The 25,556-nt window shown below is 44.8% G+C and overlaps 1 protein-coding gene across 14 annotated transcripts in view; it reads left to right on the top strand.

The window, feature by feature from the left end:
- Positions 1-25,556, top strand: part of BRD4 (bromodomain containing 4) — a 119,963-nt gene that overhangs the window by 21,998 nt on the left and 72,409 nt on the right. For 12 of the 14 annotated variants that reach the window (XM_077327447.1, XM_077327441.1, XM_077327440.1 and 9 more), the window contains one exon: positions 6,277-6,362. The gene's annotated coding sequence lies outside the window, so the exon portion shown is untranslated. Of the gene's footprint in view, positions 1-5,425; positions 5,546-6,276; positions 6,363-25,556 lie in introns of those variants that run through there. The other 2 variants (XM_077327446.1, XM_077327436.1) reach the window with 1 other exon arrangement.

The raw sequence follows: 25,556 nt of genomic DNA, 5'->3' as shown, positions 1-25,556 counted from the left end.
AGACGCACTTTGGTTGGCAGGGTGATGCCTCTGCTTTTTAGGATGCTGTCTAGATTTGCCATAGCTTTCCTCCCCAGAAGCAAGTGTATTTTAATTTCTTTGCTGCAGTCCCCCTCCGCAGTTATCTTGGAGCCCAGGAAAATAAAATCTGTCACTACCTCCATTTCTTTGCCAGGAATTGAGAGGGCCGGATGCCATGATCTTCGTTTTCTTGATATTGAGTTTCAAGCCAACTTTTGCACTCTCCTCCTTCACCCGCATCAACAGGCTCTTAAGTTCCTCTTCGCTTTCTGCCATTAGAGTGGTATCATCTGCATATCTGAGGTTGTTGATATTTCTCCCTGCAATCTTAATCCCAATTTGTGACTCCTCTAACCCCTCCTTTCTCATGATGTGCTCCGCATACAAGTTAAATAGGCAAGGCAACAGCATACAGCCTTGCCGAACTCCTTTCTCAATTTTGAACCAATCAGTGATTCCATGCCCGGTTCTCACTGTTGCTTCTTGACCTGCATCTAGGTTTCTCAAGAGACAGATATAAGCCACCTTTTAAAATAAATGAAAATTTGAGGTCAGATTGTAATACACATCATGTAAGCCTAGTCTATTGCTTGAACCAGCATGAAATATATCATTTATTGCTCAGTGTATAAAATGGAATTGGCAGATTCATGAAATCTTAGTTTTCTAGTAAAACAAACTGGCAAATACGCCCAGTACTAAAGTGTTAACTGCTTTATGGCACCCTATGCTTGATTCCTTCAGAAAGTGGGAATGGCCATTGTTTACGCACTATGAAAGGTCCTTCTCCCTGGGTACCACAAGGTCATCTTTTTTGGGTGGTTTTCACCACTGTTGCTAGGGAGGCAGGAATCAATATGCCCCTCCCCTTCCTGACTCCTTCACAAAAACCGCCCTCCTGCTTCAGATTTGAAATTTCCAGAGCTCAAATTGTTATTCAAAATGCACTACTTAAAGTAGCTTGGACACTGAGGAGAGGAAGATAAGAGAGATAGAAAGAGAAAAATCACAACATCCCTTCAAGTATTACACTGAACACCAACCCTGGTCTGTTTAGCCTAGAGAGGAGACGACTGAGAGGAGATCTGATAACCATCTTCAAGTATTTAAAAGGGTGCCATATGTAGGATGGAGCAGTATTGTTCTATCTTGCCCCAGAGAGACAGACCAGAACAAATGGGATGAAATTAATTCAAAATAAATTCCATCTAAACATCCGGAAGAAGTTCCTGACAGAGTGGTTTCTCAGTGGAACAGGCTTCCTTGGAAGTTGGTGGGTTCTCCATCTTCGGAAATTTTTAAACAGAGGCTAGATAGCCATCTCACAGAGAGGCTGATTCTGTGAAGGCAAAGGGGGTGGCAGGTTACAGTAGATGAGCGATTGGGATGTGAGTGTCCTGCATAGTGTAGGGGGTTGGACTAGATGACCCATGATGTACCTTCCAACTCTATTACTCTATGATTGTATGATTTAGTTCTTACTATTGGCTATCTACAGTGGTACTTCAGGATATAGTTTTTGGAGTATCCAAACTGAAGGAAGGGCTACTTCCACAAAAAAAAACAGGAAGAGAAAGAAAAGTAGTTCCTACCTCCCTGATTGAATGGTGGGAATCACTCACCAAGATGTCCTTCTGTCCTCAGTATTACCCTTCTTGGTAAATCACCAGTGGTTGTTCTTAAAAACCCTTTTAATTTAAAGTCTCCTCTCTACGTTTTTCTCACCATAGAAGCCTTGTTTTCATCAAAGATAGTCTTTATCCATCAATTAAGTTAATTCCTTTTTGGGAAATTAGGCTTGACAGGTTTGAATCTACATTTATGGCTTGAAGCTGCATTTATGGTACTGAGGTAGTATTTCTGCTTGGCTCCTTCTCTCAAATCTTTGGCAAAACAGCAAAAGGCTTCAGCTCCACTGTTTATACAAAGGGAACCACAATTGAAGAACACAAAGTCAATCTCAGCAATCTTCCTCCAATCTAAAATAATCTCCCAGTTGATATTCTAGTTCAGCCTTTTTCAACCTTTTGATTGTGGAATAATTTTTCAGGCTTTGAGGAGCCCCAGAAGTGATATCAGCTATCTACACCTTCCTGCTATGCCACCTATGTTAACAGGCAAGCTTGAGGAGGACTATGGAGGGGGTTTAAGCCTGGAGTAGGTTTGCAGGCTCTGCCCCTCCAAGGCACAGAAACTACAAGAACTCGCACTCAGAAGGGGGCAGGGGAGATAATGGAAATGGCTGGCTTCCTAGCTTGTGGCTGAAACCATTAAAGCAGGAGGGAAAAGGCTGCAGACCCCCTCTGGAGCTCCCATAAACCCCGGGGGTACATGGATCTCTAGTTGGGAATCCTTGATCTAGACTGTGTTGTTCATATGTAAAAACATCGATCTACCAGGAAGTCCTTACTGGAAGCCATGTGATATAAATGAAGCAAATGCTCATAAAAATAGAAGAAAAATATTTCATTATTTGACTAAATTAAAACAAGAAATTACATGTTTCCAAGAGACCCGTAAAAAGTATTAAAATACTTATAAACTTTTGGGTGATGATTTTTTTTGGGCTGACAAAAAAGAAAAATGGTGTTGAAGCCAGAATGAGTATTGACAGATGAATATGGTTGATTTGGGGGATGGAATATGAGGTCAAAACAGGTATTGGAAATTTATTCTCCAAATGAAGATAAAGGGCATTTTTAGAAACCACAGATTAATTGAACTTCCCTATGAAATAATTGGTGTTTAATGAGGGACTGGAATGGTGTGATTTCTCCAAAAATGGACAGACTTGCTGATAAAAATATTAAGCTCACACAAGGTAAATTACCAAACACTTCTTTTTAATCTGAATGAGAAGTTGGGCTTGGTGGACACATGCAGACAAAGAAATGGTAATTTCAGAAAATATACTTTGAAGAACAACCTAGAACTTTTTCAGGAATTTGTATGCTTTGGATTTCTAAAGAATTAGATACGAAGGTTTCTAAAGTAGAGATCTTGCCAAAGACTTTTCCAGACAAAAGAGAAAATGCCAAATATTTTAAATTCCAGCAACAAAAAAGATTTAAAGATAGGGTTGGGCGCTTTGGCATCCAAAACGGCTGTTCCCGCCCAAAGCAGCCAGCGGCACAGGGGGGGGGGAGCGGAGGCGCGGGCGCTGTTGTGCCGCTTGGCACACAAGCATGTGTGTGCCAACTGGCATACCAGTGCCGTGCCTCCCCTCCCCCCTTGACACAGTGCTGGCTGCTTTGGGTGGGAACGGCTGCTTTGGATGCCGAAGTGTCCAACCCTATTTACAGACTTCTTCAAGGAACACAGATATTTCTTAACAAATTAGGATTTTACAACAACAGTTATCTATGTTAACCATAAGAGAAATATAAAGTAAATTGAATTATGTAAAATAGACAAATTTTGAATGTGCAAATAAACCTGGAAAATGGTTGGCATATAAATTATGAACACTGTTTTGAAATTATTTCTTATGTTTATATACTGCCCTCACCTGAATCTCAGTGGGGTTCACATGGAACATAAACAATACATGGAACTTTGTTTCTACATAACGTATAAATAGAGTACAACTGCAATAACAATAGCAAATATAACGGAAAGTAACAGTCTAATTCATAGCAGTTCAACAGGTCCATGGTTCAGGTGTATGGGTTCTTGGTAGCGAGATTCAGGGGCCCTGCAGATGTTATTGATTCCAGTTGGCCTTAACCAAATGCCTGGTTGATGAGCTCCTTCTTGCAGGCCCTGCAGAACTGTTTTGACTCTATCAGGGCCCTGATATCCTCAGGGAGCTCATTCTACCAGGTGGGGGTTAGGACAGAGAAGCCTTTGGCCCTTGTTGAGGTCAAGCAGCCTTCTTTTGGGCCAGTGATCCTTGGCAGGTTGGCGGTGGCCAAGCATAAAGCTTTTTGGGGGGGGGGGCATAAGCAGAGAAGCAGTCCCTCAGGTACACTGGGCCCTGACTGCATACGGCCTTAAAGGTAATTACCAGAACCTATAGCTTGATATGGAAGTTGACTGGTAGTCATTGTAAAGGATAGGATGTCTGCTGGCATAAATTAACAAATATCTTCGAAAACAAAATTTACCAATGCTTCCAGAATACCAGTGACTGTGATTATGTATGGCCATATTTCAATAAGTAAGGTTGTGGAAGTGAAAAAAAATCTAAGAAAGTTTCCTGGTCCTGATGGATTATTGGGTTTGTATTACAAATATCTTGAGAATTAAATTTTATAGCCTCTACAAATTATTATGAATTCTATTTTACAGGGAGATAAGAATACAGAGTCATAGAAACAGGATAACATAACATTAATACCTAAAAACCTAACTCTGACAAAAGAAACCTGTAGACGAATATCATTGCTAAATAAGGACTAATAAATTGTTCAGAACAATTTTCATGTAAAGATTGAAAAGGATCCTACAAGATTATATTCATGAAGATCAGTGCAGACTTTTACATAAGAGAAAGTTAAAAGACAATGTTAAAAGTATGTTGAATATTTGGAAAAGCCTAATGAAAAGCAGGCTGCGCTGATTTTTTTAAATGCAAAGAAAGCATTTAATAAATCTGAATTGGTCTTTCTTTTATAAGGTTTTAGAAACCATGAATTTTGGAGACAATTTTATAAAATGGATGAAATCAATTTATACTCCACTGTCAGCACAAATAATTATTAATGAAGAATTAACCAAATCATGTGACCATATGGGTGCAAGACAGGATTGTTCATTGTCATCCCTCTTGTTTATTTTCCATTTGGGAATACTGAATAAAGATATACAAATAGCAAAAGGATTTTGTGGGGGTTAAAATTAAAAAGAGACATAAACTGAGAACCTTTCCAAATGACTTGGTGTTAAATTTTGGAGCATCCTTTAAAAGGATTTGAACTATTAATGGGTATATTGAAAAATTTTGGTACATTAGTACATTTTAAGACCAATAAAGAGAAAACAAAGATGTTTGAAAAAATGTATTCATAATAGATGAATTGGTAAATAAGGTGAGTTTTAAGGTTGAAAAGATTCAATACCTGAGTATTTGGGCAAGAATAATGCCCACTTCCCTTCCAACTGTTCCCTGAGGCATGAGATTATTGGCAGTCCATTGAGGGTTGGGGGAGAGGAAGGAATTTTTTGCCATTGAGAGGGATAACATTTTATGGGGAGTTTTATTGTGGAAATTTTATTGTGTTACCCTCCATGTGCCAGCTTGCTTCAGATAGCTTGCAGGCTATTAAATAAATACTATGTAATCAGATATGATTTGTATGTTATTTATTTGATGAAGTGAAAAAAGACATTTTAAGTTGGATAAGATACAACTGTTGTTGGTCAGAATTTCTCTGTTTTACCCAGAATATTATTTCTGTTCCAGACAATATCTGTTTTGATTTCTGATGTACCATTCAAACAATGGCAGAAAGATTTATCAAAATTTGTATGGCAAGGGAAAAAACAGTAAAATTTAAAGTATTACAAGACACACAAGAAAGAGGTGAATTGGGTTTGCCTTATTTGTTTAGCTTGGGGCTTGGGGAGCGTTTTAAGGTGGCGTGCGTGGTTGGGAAACACTCCCCAGGCCCTGGGGAGGGCGCTGGGCGGCTCAGCGAGCGGGTCAGCAGGCTCCCTGGGGTTTGGGGAGCCGTTGTCGGGGGGGCCAGGGAGCCTACCTTTGCTCTTGGCGGCCAGCAAAGTAATGGCCGCCGTGGAGCGAAGGAAAGCTCTGGTGGGGGGTGGGGCGGGTTGGGAGGCGCTTCACTCCTCCCAATTGGTTGTTGGCCGGGGCTGCTGATTGGCAGCTTGGGGGTGGACTGACCAGCGGAGGGGCCAATCAGGAGGCGCGAAGCGCCTCCCGATTGGGCCCTCCGCTAGTCAGTCCAGGGGAAGGGGCCTATCGGCACCCTTCCTCATCCCGGACATGGCCCACCTTCGAGGCCCTTACTCCTTTATTTAGTCTGCGGTGCCGTGGGGCGGTTTAAAGATTAGACAACTATTGTTGCAAATAGATATGCCCTTGGTGAAACCCAGCAATGTTTTTGTGTTAGTGCTTCCATTTGAGTATCAGGGTTTTTTAGGAAAAAAGAATAGAAAAAAGAATCATATTTATATGGATGAATAGAAGCATGGATGTAAGAACACAATTCCAGAAGCAGAAAGTGGAATGTTGGGAATTAGTTTGATTTTTCCAGTTATCCTTGGTATTAACAATGTTTTATTCTTTTACAGATTTACTCTTTGCAGTGAGGTGTCAAAAATGGAAGTTAAAGGATAGTAACTGGAAGAAAATAGAGAAGGATAAACTCTGCATCAAGGTAATGCACTAACTCTTTTTGGGCACATGAGGCTAAATATAGATCATAGCTCTGACTTATGAAGCTTCTCTTTCTGGGTTTGAGAATTTGTTTTGTGAGTTTTTTAATGGATAGCAGGAAAATGAAACAATTACTTTCTTAATAGACTTGTGAAAAAATCATACTGTTTACCCCTGGCAACGTGATGTTGAACTATGTTTTACATAACAAAGATATCTAAAGAAGTTTGCATACACACAGAAGCTTATACCTCGAATAAAACTTTGCTGGTCCTAAAAGTGCCACTGGGTTCAAAACTTTGTTCAGCTGCTTCATACCAACATGGCCATCCACCTGAATCTATGTTGTACTTATTCTCCAGTCTTCTGATTTTTTTTCATTTGACAGATCTAATTAAGATTAAGGGTTACAATCTTGAATCTTGTAAGTCTCTTGATTCGTTGAAACCTTAGGACTTCAAATCCATCACATAAGCTGCTGTGATGGATCAAGATCCTTCCACACCAACTGCTGGCTATTTCTGACTTATGTTATCACTATTGGTATACACTTGGGCTTTCGCCTTTGCCCAGGGTTATTTGTTCAAATTCTGAACTAGAAGCTTGTCTACACAAAGTCAGAATAAATAGGCTGCCAGGAGGCTTCTGGTGGGCCCTGGGCCAGCCTCACCGCATCCAGGCTGCGGCGAGGCTGCCCCTGGGCCCACCAGAAACCCGTGGGGAATCTCTGTGCCCGCCCGGAGGCTTGTGGCGGGCCCTGGGACAGCCTTGACACGTCATTGACGCGCCAGGCCTGTCCCTGGGCCCGCCACAAACCCGCAGGAGCCTGTGCCATTGTCTGACGGCCCGGCCTTCTGCCCGGGCCATGGACAGCCTCACCAGCCCTGCCCCTGCCACCGCGGAAGCCTCCTCGCAACTCCGGACCCGGACGGACCCAGACCTCAGCGCGCCATCAGGTAAGCTGCTGGGGGGCTCTTCTGTCCCTTCACCTTGCCCCTTCTCCCCTTTCAAAGATCATTTTTGTAAATGGGCTTTGAAACTAGTATATATATATTTCCCTTGCATTGATTGGAACTTTTAAAGCCACGAAAAAACAGAATTTTTAGGACAAATTGTAATTAAGCGATAAGGGGAGATTTTGGGACAGACCAAAAGGCTCCTGAATAAACTTAGCAATCATGAGATGGTTAGATGACACAAAGCAAAGCATAGGAATCAATGGACAGTTCTCAAAATGGAGGGCAGTAAGCAGTGGAGTCTCACAAGGATTGATATTGGAGCCAGTACTATTTATTTATAAATAATGTGGAATTAAGGGTGAGTAGTATAGTGGCTAAGTTTGCAGATGGCAATGAATTATTCAGGCTGGTGAAAACCAAGACTGTCTGAAGAGCACTTAAGAGGACTTCCACAAACTGGGTGAGTGGGCGACTAATGGAGTTCAGTGTTGATAAGTGTAAGGCGATGAAATTGGGATTTTTTAAATCCCAGTGTCCAATTACAGGATAATCGGGTCTGAACGTTTGAAGACTGAGAGGGCAACCAAGAAGATTAGGGGATTGAAATACCTTCTCTGTGAGGAAATGTTGAAGAGTCTGGGACTTCTCAGTTTAGAAAAGAGCCAACTAAGGAGGGATATGAGAGAGGTTATAAAATTATGCATGGGATGGAGAGAATGGACAACTAACTTTTTCTGCCTCCTAGAATATTAGAATGGCATCCGGTGAAGCTGATGGGCAGTAGGTTCAGGACAGACAAAAATGCTGTGAGGCATTTGCGAGTCACTTCGCAAACAAAATCTCGACTCTCCGCAATGACCTCCCTCCAACTTTGGATACAGAAAGTGAACTGGAGGCTCCTTGGCCGTCTTTGGAGAGAACAATGAGTTACTTCAGACGACTCTCATTAGATGAAGTGGACAGGATGCTAGCAACAACGAGGACAACCACTTGCCCTCTAGACCCATGTCCATCGTGGCTCCTAAAAACAGACCTAAGAATAGGAGCTCCCCTCCGGGAAATAATCAACCTCTCCCTTTCAACAGGAGAATTCCCGGAGGGATTAAAAAAGGCAGTGGTACGCCCGTTGCTCAAAAAACCATCCTTGGCTCCGCAGGAGCCTGACAACTACCGCCCCATCTCGCATCTGGCGTTTTTGGGGAAGTTGGTTGAAAGGGCTGCTGCGGGCCAAATATCAGCATTCCTGGAAGAAACTTCAGCCCTTGATCCATTTCAGTCGGGCTTCCAGCCTGGCCATGGGGTGGAGACTGCGCTAGTCGCCCTGACGGATGACCGCCGCCGCCAACTGGACCGAGGCGGGTCAGCGCTGCTGATACTATTAGACCTGTCGGCAACGTTTGACACAGTCGATCATGAGCTCCTAGCTCACCGCCTTGCCGACGCTGGGATACGGGGGACAGCCCTCAAATGGCTGATCTCCTTCCTCCAGGGTCGCGGACAGAGGGTAGCAATAGGAGAGAGAGTATCTAGCCGTCACCAGCTCACATCTGGAGTCTCACAAGGAGCAGTGCTCTCTCCTATCCTATTTAATATCTTCATGCGCCCTCTTGCTCAGCTGGTGCGGAGGTTTGGGCTGGGTTGCCATCAATACGCAGATGACACCCAGCTCTTCCTCCTGATGGATGACTGCCCTGACTCCACCCCAGAATCTTTAGCCAGATGCCTGGAAGCAGTGACAAAATGGATCAAGCAGAGTCGTCTGAAGCTCAATCCTGCAAAGACGGAGGGTAGGAAGGGACCATGGGAGGAAGTGCGCCTGCCCATCCTGGATGGTGTGCAGCTCCTAGCGACTCACTCCGCCAGGAACCTGGGCGTGATCCTGGATGCTTCCCTTACAATGGAAGCCCAGGTCACGAAGGTAGCACGGCTGGCATTTTACCACCTCCGCCAAGCCAAACTACTAGCGCCCTACCTGGAACCAGAGCACCTAGCCACAGTGATCCATGCGATGGTCACCTCCAGACTGGACTTCTGCAACTCGCTCTATGCAGGCCTACCCTTATCCTTGATCCGGAAACTACAACTGGTGCAGAATGCCGCGGCAAGGATTCTCACTAAGACATAATGGAGATCACATATCCGGCCGGTACTTCAAGAACTTGGTTGGCTCCCAGTTGAATTCCGGATTAAGCTTAAGGTTTTGGTAATCACCTTTAAGGCCATACGCGGTCTGGGTCCAGTGTATCTGAGAGACCGCCTCCCTGCCTATACCCCCAGAAGAGCTCTATGCTCCGCCACCTCCAACTGGCTACGGATTCCTGGCCCTAAAGAGGCACGTCGGGCCTCAACAAGGGACAGGGCCTTTTCAGTCCTGGCCCCCACCTGGTGGAATGAGCTCCCCGAAGAGATCAGGGCCCTGCCGGAACTTCCACAATTCCGCAGGGCCTGCAAAAAGGAGGCATTTGGTGGGGCCGACTGAGCAATAACACCTACAGGTGCCCCCCAGACTGAGGGAACGAACCGACTGAGGGACTGTCAAGTTATTGTTGAAGTGCCGTTCTAATTGTTCCAGTTGATATTTTGTTGTTATTGTTATATTGTTATATTGATTTCTGATATTGATTTTGATAGTGTTCTATGTGAATGTTCCAAAATGTTTTATGTAAATCGCCCAGAGCCGTAGGGAAGGGCGGTATAAAAATATAAATATAAATAAATTAATAAAATAAAAGGAAATGCCACTTTAAACAGAGAGTGATTAAAATGTGGAATTCACAGCCACTATGTATACATAGTTCCTGGACTGGCTTAATAAAAATCTCAGGGAAGAAGGCAGGTATTTTATCTAGAAAGTAATTTTATTGGCTAAAGCAAAACAAAAATACTGAATTAAAAGCAAAATAATAGTAGCATAACCAGCAATTCTTGGGCAACAGTACAATAGAAATTTACTTGTGGCAATCGAAGAAAACCATTCACTTTTGCACATCCTAGTGTTCAGCTGTATTTCAATTACTTAGCTACAGGTTTCCACCTCTGTGTATATCTCTTTGTTCTAATCTGAGAGTGCCAGTTTGGTGCAGTGATTAAGTGTGGCAGCTTCTAATCTGGTGAGCTGGGTTTGATTCTCCACTCCGCCACATGCAGCCAGCTTTGCGACCTTGGGCTCGCCACAGCACTGATAGAACTGTTCTGGCCAAGCAGTAATATCAGGGCTCTCTCAGCCTCACCTACCTTACAAGGTGTCTGTTGAGGAAAGGGAAGCTGATTGTAAGCCACTTTGAGGCTTCTGATAAGGAAAAGAAGCATATAAAAAACCTACTCTTGTAATCAAGCTGATTATGTTTTGCATTTATATCTCTGCACCTGATTCCAGCTGAGCCCCTCTTTATAACATTCCTCTCATTTTTTCACCTGGATATAAGGGCTGTTGGATTTTTGCCCTCATTTCTATAGACAAAGTGAACTTTAACTCATGAAACCCGAAACATTGTATTGGACTTGAATTTGTGCTAGTATATTAAAGTTTGTTTTTTAACCCAAATTGTGTTGTTCTTCTTGATTAGAAGATGTAATAAGATGAGTAGGGAAGGGGAGGAGCTGTCATTAGCTGGGAATGCTGTGCAAGAAGACCAGCTTGTGTAAGGCTGACTGGGTGAGAACAAGATCGATGAAGCTTAAAAGACAGGAGTGGGTAGAAATATGAGGAGATTCAGTTTTAGGAAGGGAAGGGGGATGGGGTGGAGTGGGGGTGGGGAAGCTCTGCATGTCTTGATAAGAATGTCCAGTAATTTTGTATCAGTAGCTATGGAAGATGTCTTGGAAGCTGAGCAAACCACAATGATACAAATGTTCTTGGCATGCCTATTCTATGCATCAGTATTTTCCTGGGCTCAAAGGAAAAGTATGTTGGCTGAAATGGTTACAGGATTAAGATCCACAGTGACATCCAAGCTGTCATAGGGTGATACTAACCCTTTATTATTGTGGTACTAGTAACTTCTAAGTTGATAGTAAGGGGTGAAGTGTCTGCAAATGATTGAATTATATAGGCGATGGCTATGACTCAGGCATGCTAACAGTAGCCAAGAGATGGGCAGATGCCCCCTTCATCTAATTTGATTAGATTCCTAGAGAAATATCGAGAAAATTCTGAGAGGGTAGGTTACTGTCCTCCAAACATGGGTCATTCATTGCCAAGATAGGAGGAGTCTTGAAAGGAACCTCTTAAAAAGAGCATTGACCTGCCCCTGAATTCCCATGGCAGCAAGGCTAACTTCCTGTTTTAAAGTACCATAGGAAATGTGATGATACCTCACTGCCAGCAAGCAGTTGAGGGCTGTAGGCTCCAGTCATAATACCCAGAGATAGCACCGTGAAGGACATGGCCTTGCCAGAAACAAAACAACTTGAGAACAAACTGTTGAAGGGGGGAGTGAAGCCAGAAAACCAAAGTGTAGAAAAAAACAGATTTTGCGGCATGTGGCTTAACCAAGACCTGGCTTAACCAATGTCCAGGTGGGGAACTACATGACATTCACTCAGCCTTAAGATAAATATCACCACACCACCACGCTTCCTGAAGGGGGCTGTGGATGGGGGCGTATCTGGATATGCCTCATGGAAATTTTTTACCAGGATTGGGCCTGGACATCTGTGATATTCATGCACTCTTTATCTGCCTCTGAGAAACCTTACCAAAACACCAGATACTTTGCAAGCAAGAATCGAAGACCTCAGAGAGTTTGAAATGGGTATCTTCATTCACTTTTATGGGAACTGGTGTACTGGCAGGGGCACCTTTTTCAACAGGCTAACATGGAAAACGGGATATATTTTCTTACAGGTGGGAGGCAGCTCCACTTGGGTGGCCACCTCATTGACCATTTCCAGAACTTTAAAAGGGCCCACAAACTTATAACCCAATATCTGGCAAGGGTGCCTATTCTTCAGGTGCTTGGTAGAGATGTACACTAGGTCCCCCTGATTCAAGTTGGGCTTAGGAGACCACTTGATTGGATCATTTTTTATAAACATCCTTCACCTCATCCAAGGCTTACACCATCCCCTCCCAAATGTCCAACATTTTTGCCGCCCGGTCCTCCAGGTCTGGGGGCAAATCACCTGGTTTCCTGTCAAGTGGTATTATAAGAGCCAGGAGCAGACTCAGCACTTAGCTATATACAATTTCGATAAGTGGTTCCTTGGGAATATCTACTTAGACGGTATCTCTGCTTTGTGTGTTTGCATTTGCCCACCATTTACTTCTTCATTACCCACTACAATACCTAGACCCCAAGTTTCTGTTCCCTAGTGGGTGGCATTATATGGTCCTTGGAGTTCCAGAGTTGCTGGCAAGGAGCACCTTTCTAGGCATTTCCCCACATTCTGCTGATTGGGGAAAATTGCTGTAGAGGGCATGAATTGCATCCGAATAGCCTCATTCCGCCCCCAGCAGATTTGGGTTTCTACTCTGATAGAGCTCTCACAAGACAATTGGGTCAAGTTCGCCGCAAAAACAGACCTCTTCAGTATGGGGTTGGTATCGCATCATGATGTGGCCTGTGATTGCATTGGCCATTTTATTTATTTATTTATTTAGATTTTTATACCACCCTACCCTACAGCTCTGGGCAGTTTACATAAAACATTTTGGAACATGTACATAGAACACTATCAAAATCGATATAACAATAACATAGCAACTAGAACAATATTTCAACAATAACTGTGGCATCAGTAGGTTTGATCCCTCAGTCTGGGGGGGGGGACCTGTAGATGTTATGGGTCAGTTGGAGCTCATTCCACCAGGTGGGGGCCAGGACTGAAAAGGCCTTGGCCCTTGTTGAGATCCGATGTGCCCCTTTAGGACCAGGGATCCACAGCCCGTTGGAAGTGGCGGTGCGTAGCGCTCTTCTGGGGGTATAGGCAGGTAGGCGGTCTATCAGATACATTGGGCCCAGAACTGCGTATAGCCTTAAAGGTGATTACCAAAACCTTAAGCTTAATCTGGAATTCAACTGGGAGACAGCTGAGTTCTTGGAGTACCGGCCAGATATGAGATCTCTATGATGTCTTAGTAAGAATCTTGGCCGCAGTGTTCTGCACCAGCTGTAGTTTCTGGATCTGCCTGCGTAGAGCAAGTTGCAGAAGTCCAGTCTAGAGGTGACCATTGCATGGATCAATGTGGCTATGTGCTCTGTATCCAGGTAGGGCGCTAGTAGTTTGGCTTGTCAGATGTGGTAAAATGCCAGCCGTGCTACCTTTGTGACCTGGGCTTCCGTTGTAAGGGAAGCATCCAGGATCGCACCCATATTCCTGGCGGAGTGAGTCGCTAGGAGCTGCCCACCATCCAGGATGGGCAGGCGCGCTTCCTCCTATGGACCCTTCCTACCCAACTACAGGACCTCTGCCCTTGCAGGGTTGAACTTCAGACGACTCTGCTTGATCCATTTTGTCACTGCTTCCAAGCATCTGGCTAAAGATTCTGGGGGGGGGGGGGAGTCAGGGCAGTCATCCATCAGGAGGGATAGATGGGTGTGATTTGCGTATTGGTCAATTCTGCACATTTTGGATGGGGGCAGGCATCCATATATGCCATATGTCATATCACCTGATAAATGTTTAACAAATTAAAAAAAAACATATCAAAATTGATTAATTTCCAACTACTCAGGAAACCCTTCCAGAACCATCAAGAAACCCTGGAGTTTTACAAAACTCAGGTTGAGAAAGCTGAATCTGTACATGCTGGATCTGTAAGCCAGAAGAGAGATGCAAGTGAGAAAAATGTGTTGCATTCTCTGTTCCAGTAGCCATGTGTAGAGGATCAGACCCATCACCAAGTAAATAGCTTGCTAGTATCCCATATGGGTCTGTACAGAATACCAAAGATGAAAACGGGGTTGCACTTACAGTTACAGAAATAAAGAATTTTACAAATATTTCAGATGTTCATCCCAGAATTTTTGAAAGTCTTCCAGAGGTCTATGGGTAATCAAATCTGTTAATTTAGCCATTGCAGGTAGTTCTTTAAGCATTATTGAATTTTTATTTGGCCATTTACATTCCGAAAAATCAACTATAAATTTGCCACTGTCGATATTTTAGGTTTCTGGTTGACCAAAGTTGCCTTGAACATGAAGCACAGGCAGAGGAGCTTGGGCTTTATTCCTGGCATATTTATACCACTACTGCTATGGTAAGGTATGTTGACAGGAGCTGAATAACTTTCTTACTTCTGAACCTGAATGTTAAGCTGAGTAAGGGAATCACTTTTGGAAGGGAGAGCATAAGAGCCTGACTTTATCAAAGCAGGGGCCCATCTAGTTCCATCCACAAGCAAGGCACCAAGGTGAGACTCTTCCCTGGGAATGGGTATTCAAAGGTACAATGCCTTAGAATATGTAGATGTTCACAGTTAATAGTGATTGATAGTCCTATTCATCAGCAGCATGCCTATTTCCTTTCATCTTTCTGTTTCTTTGGTTTACAAGCAGCGAGCTGTAGTCACAACTTCTTTATAGAGGGAGAGGAGGGTGTCTGATCCTATGTTAAATTTTTCCAAAACAAGTCCTATCCCCAAACATTTACTTTTTTAATCTGCTTACTCGCAGTCTGCTGGCCAATATAATCATTATTTATTTCGTAAAGTGTTTTATTTTGTCAATTATGCACATGTCATTGGGTGAACTTGATCTTTGATATTATTAGAATGCAAGTGTTTATGCTTACAAGCTTCAAGAGTCATAAACAAGACAATATAATGGTAAAAAAATCAAATATATCAAGGCACCCAAGACAGAATCCAGAAACAAGGGTAAAATATAACCTAGAAAAGGGGAGAAAAAATAAATAAATGCAAGGTTTATTTCTTTCTATACAGATCCTGGATTATAAATGGTTAATGCCAGACATAGTCATTGTACTGAACTGACAGGCTAAGAAGAGTTGAGAAAGGCTGGTCTAGTGAAAGACTCTCAAGGAATAGAGCTTGAGGGGGGAAATCTGAATTCTGGGGAGAACAGTTGTCTTCTAGATACAGCTCAACAGAACAAATAAGGGGTGGTCTTAGAAGGAGTTTTGGGGAAAGAAATCCAAACTGGTGCCTAGTAGGGGAGTCTTCTGGGGAAAGAAGCATTCCTAGCCCTGGTTCTAAGAGAGCTGAGTGGCTGAATTCAGGAGGGCTAAGAAAGAGAGATGTGTCAGTGAGAGGACTATTCTCTGGCCTTGAGGGAAACAGTATTCACCTGAGGGGATTATTTCAGGGCTGTGAAGCTTCCCAGAGGGGGAAAAATACAACTCTCTGTAACAATGTACTTCATAATATTCTACAGAAACTTCATTTTTTCATGCTCATCCATCCATCTATTTAATAAAGTTCCGTTTCTTATGGTTAAAAATGACAAAGTTGTGTGTCTTCGTTCCCTGCCCTCTTCCATCATGCTTGGGTCCAAAAAAGGACATCAACGTCCATTGGTGATGCTTTTATATGCAATAGAAAAGTTTTTCACTTCAACATTCATAATTTTATAGACCTCTTCCATATCCAGCCAACTTGTCCCTGCTTTCTAAACTAAAAAGCTGTACATGCTTTGCCCAGGCATGTTCTGAAGAACATTACACTGAACAATTCTACTATGCAGCAGGACCATATCTGAGCTGGGAGGTAGTAAAACTCACCTCTGAACATTTTGGAGGCACCTTGAGCAGTGATGTCATCAACTGGCATGTCTTCTGGCCCTTTCTGCAAGTGAGCCCTGTGTGCTGGCAGTTGGTGCCATACAAAACAGGTACACAGCACTGTTTCTTAGTTTATTCAAACTGTTTGGCAAGTATTGGAAGTTGGAACCAGCCTCAGAACAAGAGCTGACTTTTTATGGCCTGCTCTACACAAGCCTCTCTGGGCTATCTCTACTGCTTTCCTCCCAAGAGGAGTTTTCGTGGCCTCTCAGCCCTTCTTCTTGGGCTGAGTTTTGCATGGTGGTAGTGGTGGTAGGGAGAGGGCAGGGGAAAAGACCCAAGGAAAGGCTCAAGTTGTGCTATGTGGTAGAAACACAGGCTGGCAGGGATAGCTAAGAGGGGTCACCTGTTATAAATCAGTTTAACTCTCACCCACCCCCAATCACATAAAAATATAGATGTGTTTTTTTATCACTTGGGCCAACTTTTTCCACCCCAGTGCCACCCCCCCCCCCCATGGAGGATCCCTTTAATCATTCTGGTCTTTCCCTCCTTTATTGTTTCCATTATGGCTTAAAACAGTCTTGTAGTATTCCACAGAATAACAGATTTACTGGGGCATATGTTTTTGTGATTCAAAGCTTACTTTGTGAAATGCATTGTGAAAGTTTATGCCACGTTAATTTCATTCCTTTTTAAAGGTCCAATAAGATTACTTTTAATTCTGGCTGTTGCAGATTAATATAGCTATCCTTTGGAATTTTCCGTTTGTGATTCAGGTGGAGTTCACATCTTTTCTCAGCAAGTTTGCCACAGCCTAAGAAAAACCCTTCCCTTTGACACTATCCCACCTACATGTGAAGATGTTGCAGCTTTGCCTGTTCAGCTGGCATAGCATATGATGCAAGTAAACATGCTGAAAAAATTATTTTTGGAGGCTCTTAATTTCAACATCCTTCTTAATGAACCATTTTTTATTCAGTGAACTGAAATATACATTTTCCAGTTATCTTGGAGCTAGTATTTTTGTCATAACTGCGGCCTTGCCACTTGCACTAGTGAATATTCTGCATGATGGGACATGATGTCCACAGCAGTCATGATGCCACCATACAAGCATCTTGCCTAGCACATACACAAAGTGCAATTGTTTAAGCCCACTGTAGTTATTAATTTTATCTATTTATATTTATATACTACTTTCCCCTGAGGCTCACTAAAATGAGCTTACTAAAGAGGTAAAAGGAGCCCTTCCTGGAGATCTTCAAGAGGCACTGCAAGGCTTGCCTCTCTGCCAAGGCTTTAAGGGGGATTGGATGGTGGGCATTTTTTAAGAGCTAAGGGAGAGGTGGGGTTCGTGATTATATATTTTTATTTTAGCTGAGGATACTTTTAACTGAACCACAAGATATGTAGCCATTAGTGGTTCTTATATTTGTGAAAAGGCACTAAGGGAGGAGCGCTGTCTGGGACACGTGCAGTGTCTGGACACCGCTTCTGGTTCAGCAGGCCAAAGCTTGGGTGCTCACAGATTGGGCCGGGCCCTACAGCGCCTCCCCCCAGGTGCCGGCCGTTAGGTGTGCTTGCAGCCAGATACTCCCTGGCCGCGGCAGGCGGCGGACCTGCAGCACCCTGACCAGGCCACTGCTCCCGATGCCCACCAGCACATCTGCCTGCCGCCAACCTCACCCACGCCACCAGTGCCACAGGCTGGTCGTTGGCGGATGCCAGCAGTCCTGCGCCGCCCTGTCCAGCCGTGTATGAGCCTAGAGACCTTATGGTACAGACTGTGTATCCATTCCCAGATAATTTTGAGGAGATCATCAAAACCGAATGGTCAGTTCCAGGGATGGGCATCTCACTGGCCTCAATAGCCAGATGGTTGTACACCTTAACAGATGAGGCTATGGAGGATCTAAAATAGCCGATCGTGGATGTGCCAGTGGTCACGCTCCACTCCGGAGCCATCCTACCAATGGATGGGGATGACCCCATCAAAGACTCTATTGATAAGAAAAATGAGCATGCACTCAAGAAGAACTACGAGGCTCCCTAACTGGCCATCAGAGTATCGGCATCCTTTTCAAACTTCACTAGAGCCATAATCATCTGGACGGACAATATGCTCAAATCCCCTGAATTCTCAAATCCATCAGCCAAACAGGCCATAACAAAGATCAAACGAGCGGCAGAATTTGCAGCTGATGCCTCTCAGGACGCAATTAAATTCTCGGCCAGAGCTCAAGCAGCCAACATGGCAGTGCATAGAAATATTTGGCTTAAACATTGAAGGGTGGACCACACCTCCAAGAACACATTGTCAACTTCCACATTTTCTGGCTGATTTCTTTTCAGGGAATCAAACCTGGACAAAGTCTTGGTGGAGACCAAAGAAAAGAAGAAAGCTTTGCCAGCCTCGTCCTCCAATGGTTGCGACCGGGACTACAGATTCAAACAGCACTACTTTCAGCCATATCGACAACCTGCAAGACCCAGGGATGCAAGGGACTTCAAATCCTTCTGATCATACAAGTCTCGCCCCAAGTTCAACCAGTGTCAGAATCAAAGTTTCAGACAGGACAAAGGACAGCAGGCAAAGAAATACTCCGCCTGACTCCCTGGTGGGAGGCAGGCTCCGCTTCTTCAAGGAGGAGTGGAGCCACTCCATCGACAAATGGGTGCTGGAGATTGTGTCGGAGGGCTACCGGATAGAACTCACATCAAGACCACCAGAGCACTTTGTACGGTCCCCTACTCCAAAACAAACCACACAGAAAAACCTACTAATACTAGCCATTCAACACCTACTGGATATCACTGCCATCGAGGTGGTACCTCAGGAGGAAAAATTCCGGGGAGTGAACTCTGTTCTGTTTGTAGTGCCAAAGAAGTCAGAGAACTGGAGAGCAGTCCTAAACCTCCGGGGACTCAATCGATGGGTAAAAAAGCGAAAATTCTGGATGGAATCTTTGCGACACATCCTGCAAGTCCTGCAGCAGGGAGATTTCCTCACCTCTTTAGATCTACAAGAGGCATATCTTCACATATCAATCCACCCAGACTTCAGGAAATACCTACGGTTCTATTATCAAGGGAGGCATTACCAATACACAGCACTCCCATTCGGACTCTCATCTGCTCCCAGGGTGTTCACCAAGGTCATGGTTACCCTGGTGGCCAAGTTACGCCAGGAGGGGACCCACATTTATCCATATATAGACCAGCTGCTCCTAAGGGGCAGCGATCCACAGGAGGCAAGGATCAACACAAGACACATTGTGAAATTCCTTCATCACCATGGCATCTTCATCAACGAGGAAAAGAGTCACATGACTCCAATGACGGACAAAGAACACCTGGGAGTGAGACTATGCACCCAGTGTGCGACAGTTTTCCTACCACGGAAAAAACAGGAAAAAATCTAGAAACTAGTGAGCACAATCGTGAGCAAGTGGTCAACAGACCTCATGCACTTAGACCTCATGGACTCATGATATCAACCATAGACATGGTCCATGGGCAAAGTTCCACTCACAACCACTATAATGGCTCCTGCTACCCTTCCAAAGTCACATAGCCAGACGCAGGAACAAACGCATAAGAATACCCAGCGGGGTGAGGGAGGAACTTCAATGGTGGACACGGGTCCAACACCTCCAAAGGGGCACACTATTCTCACTGCACCCACAGATCATTGTCACCACAGATGCCAGCCAGGGGGGCTGGGGGAGCACATTGCCAAAAACCAGCCCAAGGCCTCTGGTCTCAGATGGAGAAAGGGCACAGTATCAACTGGCTAGAACTCCGTGCGGTTCACAAAGCCCTCCACAGCTTCAGCCATCTGATAAAGGGAAAACATGTCTTGATCCGGACAAACAACATGACAATCAAAGCAGACATCAGTCGCCAAGGAGAGACACGATCACATCAGCTGTATGCTTCTGACATGAGCAGAGGACCACCTGGCCAGCATCAAGGCGGAACATCTCAAGGGACTAATAAATCAACAGGCAGACTGGCTAAGCAGGCAGGATATATACCCCGGGTAGTGGTCTCTGCACCCAGAAGTCTTCCAACAGATGTCGACCAAATTGGGCTGCCCAGTGATGGACCTTATGGCAACGCCAAACAATGCACAGACGCAGCGATTCCTGACCAGATTCTATCACAGGTCAGCAGAGGGAGAAGACGCCCTCAGTCACTTCTGGCCTTCCGGACTACTGTACACCTTCCCCCCACTGCCAGAGATCAGCAAACTGCTACACAAAATTCGGACGGAGAGGGCTCTTGCCATCATCATAGCACCACGTTGGCCTCACCGACCTTGGTACTTGGACCTGGTAAAAATATCAGTTGTACCTGCATGGCCACTCTCCAGCCACATGGACTTACTGACACCAGGCCCAATCCTCCACCCGGACCCAGAGTGTCTCCAATTGGCGGCATGGAAGTTGAGAGGAGATCCCTGCGTCTCCTAGGTTTCCCAACAGACGGCCAGCAACCAGATGGATCTACAACCATACGTGGAAAGCCTTCTCCAGGTGGGCCAACAAACAAGGAACAGATCCTACAAAGCCAACCATCAAAGAGGTCATCGGTTTCCTCTATGAGGGAAGGACTAAAGGGCTATGTGCGTCCACACTACGATGCCACGTAGCAGCTCTAAATGTGATACTTGGATTAAACCAGGCATGGTCACGACAAACATGTATGTAAGGCGCTTCCTGAAAGGAGCCCAGCAGTTGGACCCCCCGATCCAACACCGCTTCCCAACTTGGAAACTATCCATTGTTCTGAAGGCCCTCACGCGTTTGCCATTCAAATCGATGAGAAAGTCGGAACATCAGCCAGGAGGGTCTCAGAGATGGCAGCCCTGTCATCTAGGAAAGAACTGTGCATTTTTAAACGTGATGCAGTTGCGCTCCGTACGGATCCCAGTTTCATACCCAAAGTGTCTTCACCATTCCATATGGAACGACCCATGATACTACTAGCCTATCACGCCGAAGCCTCAACACCGGCCGAGAAAGACCGAGAATGACCTGCACAAACTAGACCTATGTAGGGCACTACGTAGATACCTCAAATGCACAGCAGAATTCAGATGCTCAGACGCCCTATTCGTATCACACGGTGCAAACAACAAGGGCAAGAAGGACTCAGCCTCGACCATAGCCTTCTGGGTAAAGCAATGCATAGGCAAGGCCTATCAAATGCAAGGGAAAAGACCGCCCTATCAAATGCAAGGGAAAAGACCGCCCGGACAAATTACGGCACACTCAATGCGGGCGGCAGCTTCCTCTGCGGCATTTTCTACAAGGACCTCTGTTGCTGAAATATGCAGAGCAGCGACTTGGTCAACATTTTCCACGTTCGTCTGGCACTATCACATTGACTAGATGGACTCACTGGATGTGGACTTTGGTCGCCGTTTCATACATCATGCTCTAAGCCAGGGGTCCCCAACCCCCAGTCCGTGGCCCGGTACCGGGCCGCAAAGGCCATCGTACTGGGCCGCCAGCGGCCGCGCCTGCCTCCCCCCTGCAGCGAGAGGGGGGGAAAGAGGCCGGCACGGCAGCCGGCACGGCAGCCAGCGCGCCAGCGACGCTAACGCGCACGCGCGGAACTGCCGCGCATGCGCGTTTGCGCCCCCTGGTGGCCAAAACGAGCATGCGCGGCAACTCTGCGCATGCGTGTTAGCGCCACGTGGTGGCCAAAACAGTTTTTGAGCAACTGCGGCAGCCGGGCCGCTGGCTCTCCCCCACCCCCGGAGGCGGTCCCCGACCAGATGAAGGTTGGGGACCGCTGCTCTAAGCCAGTAACACGAGGCACGGAACCCACCCAAGGGACAGCTTTGTCACAGCTAACCAGCCTGGATGACAGCCCCACTGAAGGAGAATGAAACATTTGACTCCCCTGAAAGTTTCTTCTCTTCAGTGGGGCAAAGTCATCCACATCCCACCCTTGGGGAAAATTCTAGGCATCCAGGAACAACAAATCACCCCGTGCAAAAGATGGACAAGAAAAGAATATTGAACACCTGACATGAACATTTAACACAGCAGGGCTTGGAAACTACTGGAGAGTCTGGCTCCTGGTTACCAGAGGGGCTATTGCAAAAATGTGTATTTCAATTGCCCCACCTGAGCGAGCAGAGGCGTGACCTAACCAGCTTGGATGACTTCGCCCCACTGAAGAGAAGAAACCTTCAGGTGAGTCCAATGTTTTGTTCTAGAGTGTTAATGGTGGAATAAATTTTTGCATTGCTTAAAAGACAAAGAGATGGCATTGAATCCATATCCATGAGCCTTGCCCCCATTACTAAACAGCCCTGTTTGATGGCTCTTCTGGTATCAAAGTTGTGAGAGAAGCAAGATGGAAGTGGTGGTAATTACCAAAGGGGAGCAGTTTTTAGGAGAGTTAGGAAGTGACGAGGGATCTCTACCCCAGAATGTTGGGTTTCATTGGGCAAAACAATTTTCCCCTAGCCTCTAGTCAGCATTGTGCTTCAGTCACCTGCTTGCTAGCTAGTTGACAGGCACCATGGAAGGAAACATTACAGTACATTTGCTTCAAATAGATGTTGTTAGGTGCGAAGTCGTGTCCAACCCATCGCGACCCCATTGACAATGATCCTCTGGGCCTTCCTGTCCTCTACCATTCCCCGGAGTCCATTTAAGCTCGCACCGACTGCTTCAATGACTCCATCCTGCCACCTTATTCTCTGTCGTCTCCTTCTTCTTTTGCCCTCAATCGCTGCCAGCATTAGGCTCTTCTCCAAGGAGTCCTTCCTTCTCATGAGGTGGCCAAAGTATTTGAGTTTCACCTTCAGGATTTGGCCTTCTAAAGAGTAGTCAAGGCTGATCTCCTTTAGGACTGACCAGTTTGTTTGCCTTGCAGTCCAAGGGACTCGCAAGAGTCTTCTCCAGCACCAGAGTTTAAAAGCCTCAATTCTTTGACACTCAGCCTTCCTTATGGTCCAACTTTCACAGCCATACATTGCAGCTGGGAAGACCATAGCCTTGACTAGATGCAGTTTTGTTGGCAGAGTGATGTCTCTGCTATTTAGGATGCTGTCTAGATTTGCCATAGCTTTCCTCCCCAGGAGCAAGCATCTTTTAATTTCTTTGCTGCAGTCCCCATCTGCAGTAATCTTTGGAGCCCAGGAAAATAAAACCTGTCACTAACAAATGTATTTTATTTGAACTGAAAACTCTATGGACAGTTCAAATAGATAGGAAGGGTAAATAATAAGGGTGTGAAATCTTTTTAAATCCAGTATTTTTTGCTTAGGGTCTGTTGGACCCCCCAAAATTTGTTATTTATAAAAAAACATCTCTTCTCCAAACAATTCAGAAATGACCTGGGTTGAAAATTCCCCTGAAAATTTGTTTCTGTGAGCTGAAAAGATTCTATTAAAACTGTGGATAATTCTTTTAGGATGGTTATAAACTGTGAGGTTACTTTATTTGGGCTCGTGTCTAGACACTAGTCCTGCGTGGTTCTGTAAGTTCATTGAAGAAGCAAGAACTTGGTGAAATGAAGATTCATCTGGGTCTTCAGGTGGACAATAGTGTGACATCTGCAATAAGAAACTAGCAGCAATTTGTACAAATTATATACATTTTTCCCTAAACATTTGGATATTATATTTTGTTTGAAATTTTTCCATTTTGAGTTTTGCTTTTTTGCACAGTGATTTCTGGTCTGCTATGTTTCTTAAATAAGAAGTTAGTGGGTTGAGTCCCGTGGAATATTTCTGTGAATGAAATATTGGGAGTGATTTTTGTTAATTTCACTCCTTCCACTGCAGGCATTTGACTCTCCCCCTTTTGCTGTTCCTGGAGTCCACTGACCCCCAGGAACAACCTTGGAGTTGGCATTTTAGACTGCAGCCGATGAAAAGAGATAAGGAAAGTATTATCTGCTAATGGAAGTGCCTTCTGTCTGGATATTTTCCATGGGATCTATGACAGTGTGTTTATAGCGTAGAAATTCTGACAATTGTCACTTTATTTTTAGACAAAAGAGTGACTCATGCTTTATATGCCAAGTACTGCTTACATGGCTTATTGATGACCATGTTTTATGTGACAAGGATAGCTTTGCAAGTTGAAGTTTCAGTATCCTTCTGGCTTAGCATACATAACACATAAATTTTGTCATTTACCCTTAACTCACAGAACAGGATAAAGAAACAACTTGTTATGTTAATGGCATGAGTGCCGGTGCATTCTTTATTACCACACATATGGCTGGGATAGGACATGACCAGCAGCCATCTCCCATCTCAGGAAAGTCCCACATTAGAGAGTGATTTCATCCCTGTCCCCCTGCCCACTACAGGCTTCCAAATCACATGGTTCTGTGTATGTCCTGCAACCCCTGGGATTAAACATCCTTGGAATCCGAAAGTGAGGAAGGCAGCAGCAGCGGGCAGCATGTGGAGGCGGGCTGAGGCGACGGCCGGCAGGCAATTGTGTGCGGTGGCAGCGGGCAGAGGCGATGGCTGGTGGGCAGTGGAGGTTGGCGGAGCACCGGCAATGGCCACCTCCACGTGCCTTGTTCGTTGTGTGCGCGCGCAACGCTGCCACCGCCGCCAAAGTTGGGGTCGCCAGAAAGGTAAAGTTGGAGAACCGCTGCTTTAGAAGAAGAGGAAGAGGTTCTTATATGCCGCTTTTCTCTACCCGAAGGAGGCTCAAAGCGGCTTACAGTTGCCCTCCCTATCCTCTCCCCACAACAGACACCCTGTGAGGTGGGTGAGGCTGAGAGAGCCCTGATATCACTGCCCGGTCAGAACAGCTTTATCAGTGCTGTGGTAAGCATGCGGGGGAGTGCAGAATCGAATCTGGCATGCCAGATTAGAAGTCCGCACTCCTAACCACTACACCAAACTGGCTCTCTTTAGGGGTTAATGCTGGGGGCAGATTTATGCAAGATGGTTTTCAGATAGGTGTTGGTTTTCTGGCCTCAACTGTTTGTGTGTGCATGTAAGTAGAGAGTAGTGCACGTGTAGAATTGCTCAGACTTCTTGTGCTAGACCTCTCACTTAATTTTGAAATGTTCGTTTGGTTACTAGTTTGAAGGGTTATTCAGTGGGCAATATGAAATTAACAAACCCAGTGTGTAGGTTGGGGGTTTAAATACCATTTACAATGAGTTTGTCTGCTTTGTAATCTGACCAAAGTGATCTCTATCCCAACCTTATATTGACTTGATTGAACACGTGGTCTTCCAAATGTAGTTATTTCCATGAGGAAACAGTAACTTTGACTCACTGCCAGGGATAGGAAAAATAAGGATGTAGGGTAATACACATCTTTTGTTGGACTCATTAAATTATAACATTTCAGTTGTCAGCCAACTATCTTCAGGGAAATATTGGTCTTTCTACAGCCTAAAGATTATTAAAATGTAAATGTAAGATCTTGGTAAAAATGACTAATCATTAGCAAGTTTTCCTCAGAAATTAGTCTTTGAGTCATTTACAGTTTCTTCCTAAAACATTCACTATTCTTGCCTGCTTTCTCACAAAAGACAGATTCTAGAGATAT

This window comes from Paroedura picta, chromosome 3 (genome assembly GCF_049243985.1).
Source record: "Paroedura picta isolate Pp20150507F chromosome 3, Ppicta_v3.0, whole genome shotgun sequence".
Lineage (NCBI taxonomy): Eukaryota > Metazoa > Chordata > Lepidosauria > Squamata > Gekkonidae > Paroedura > Paroedura picta.
This window is presented reverse-complemented; position numbering and strand designations above follow the sequence as displayed.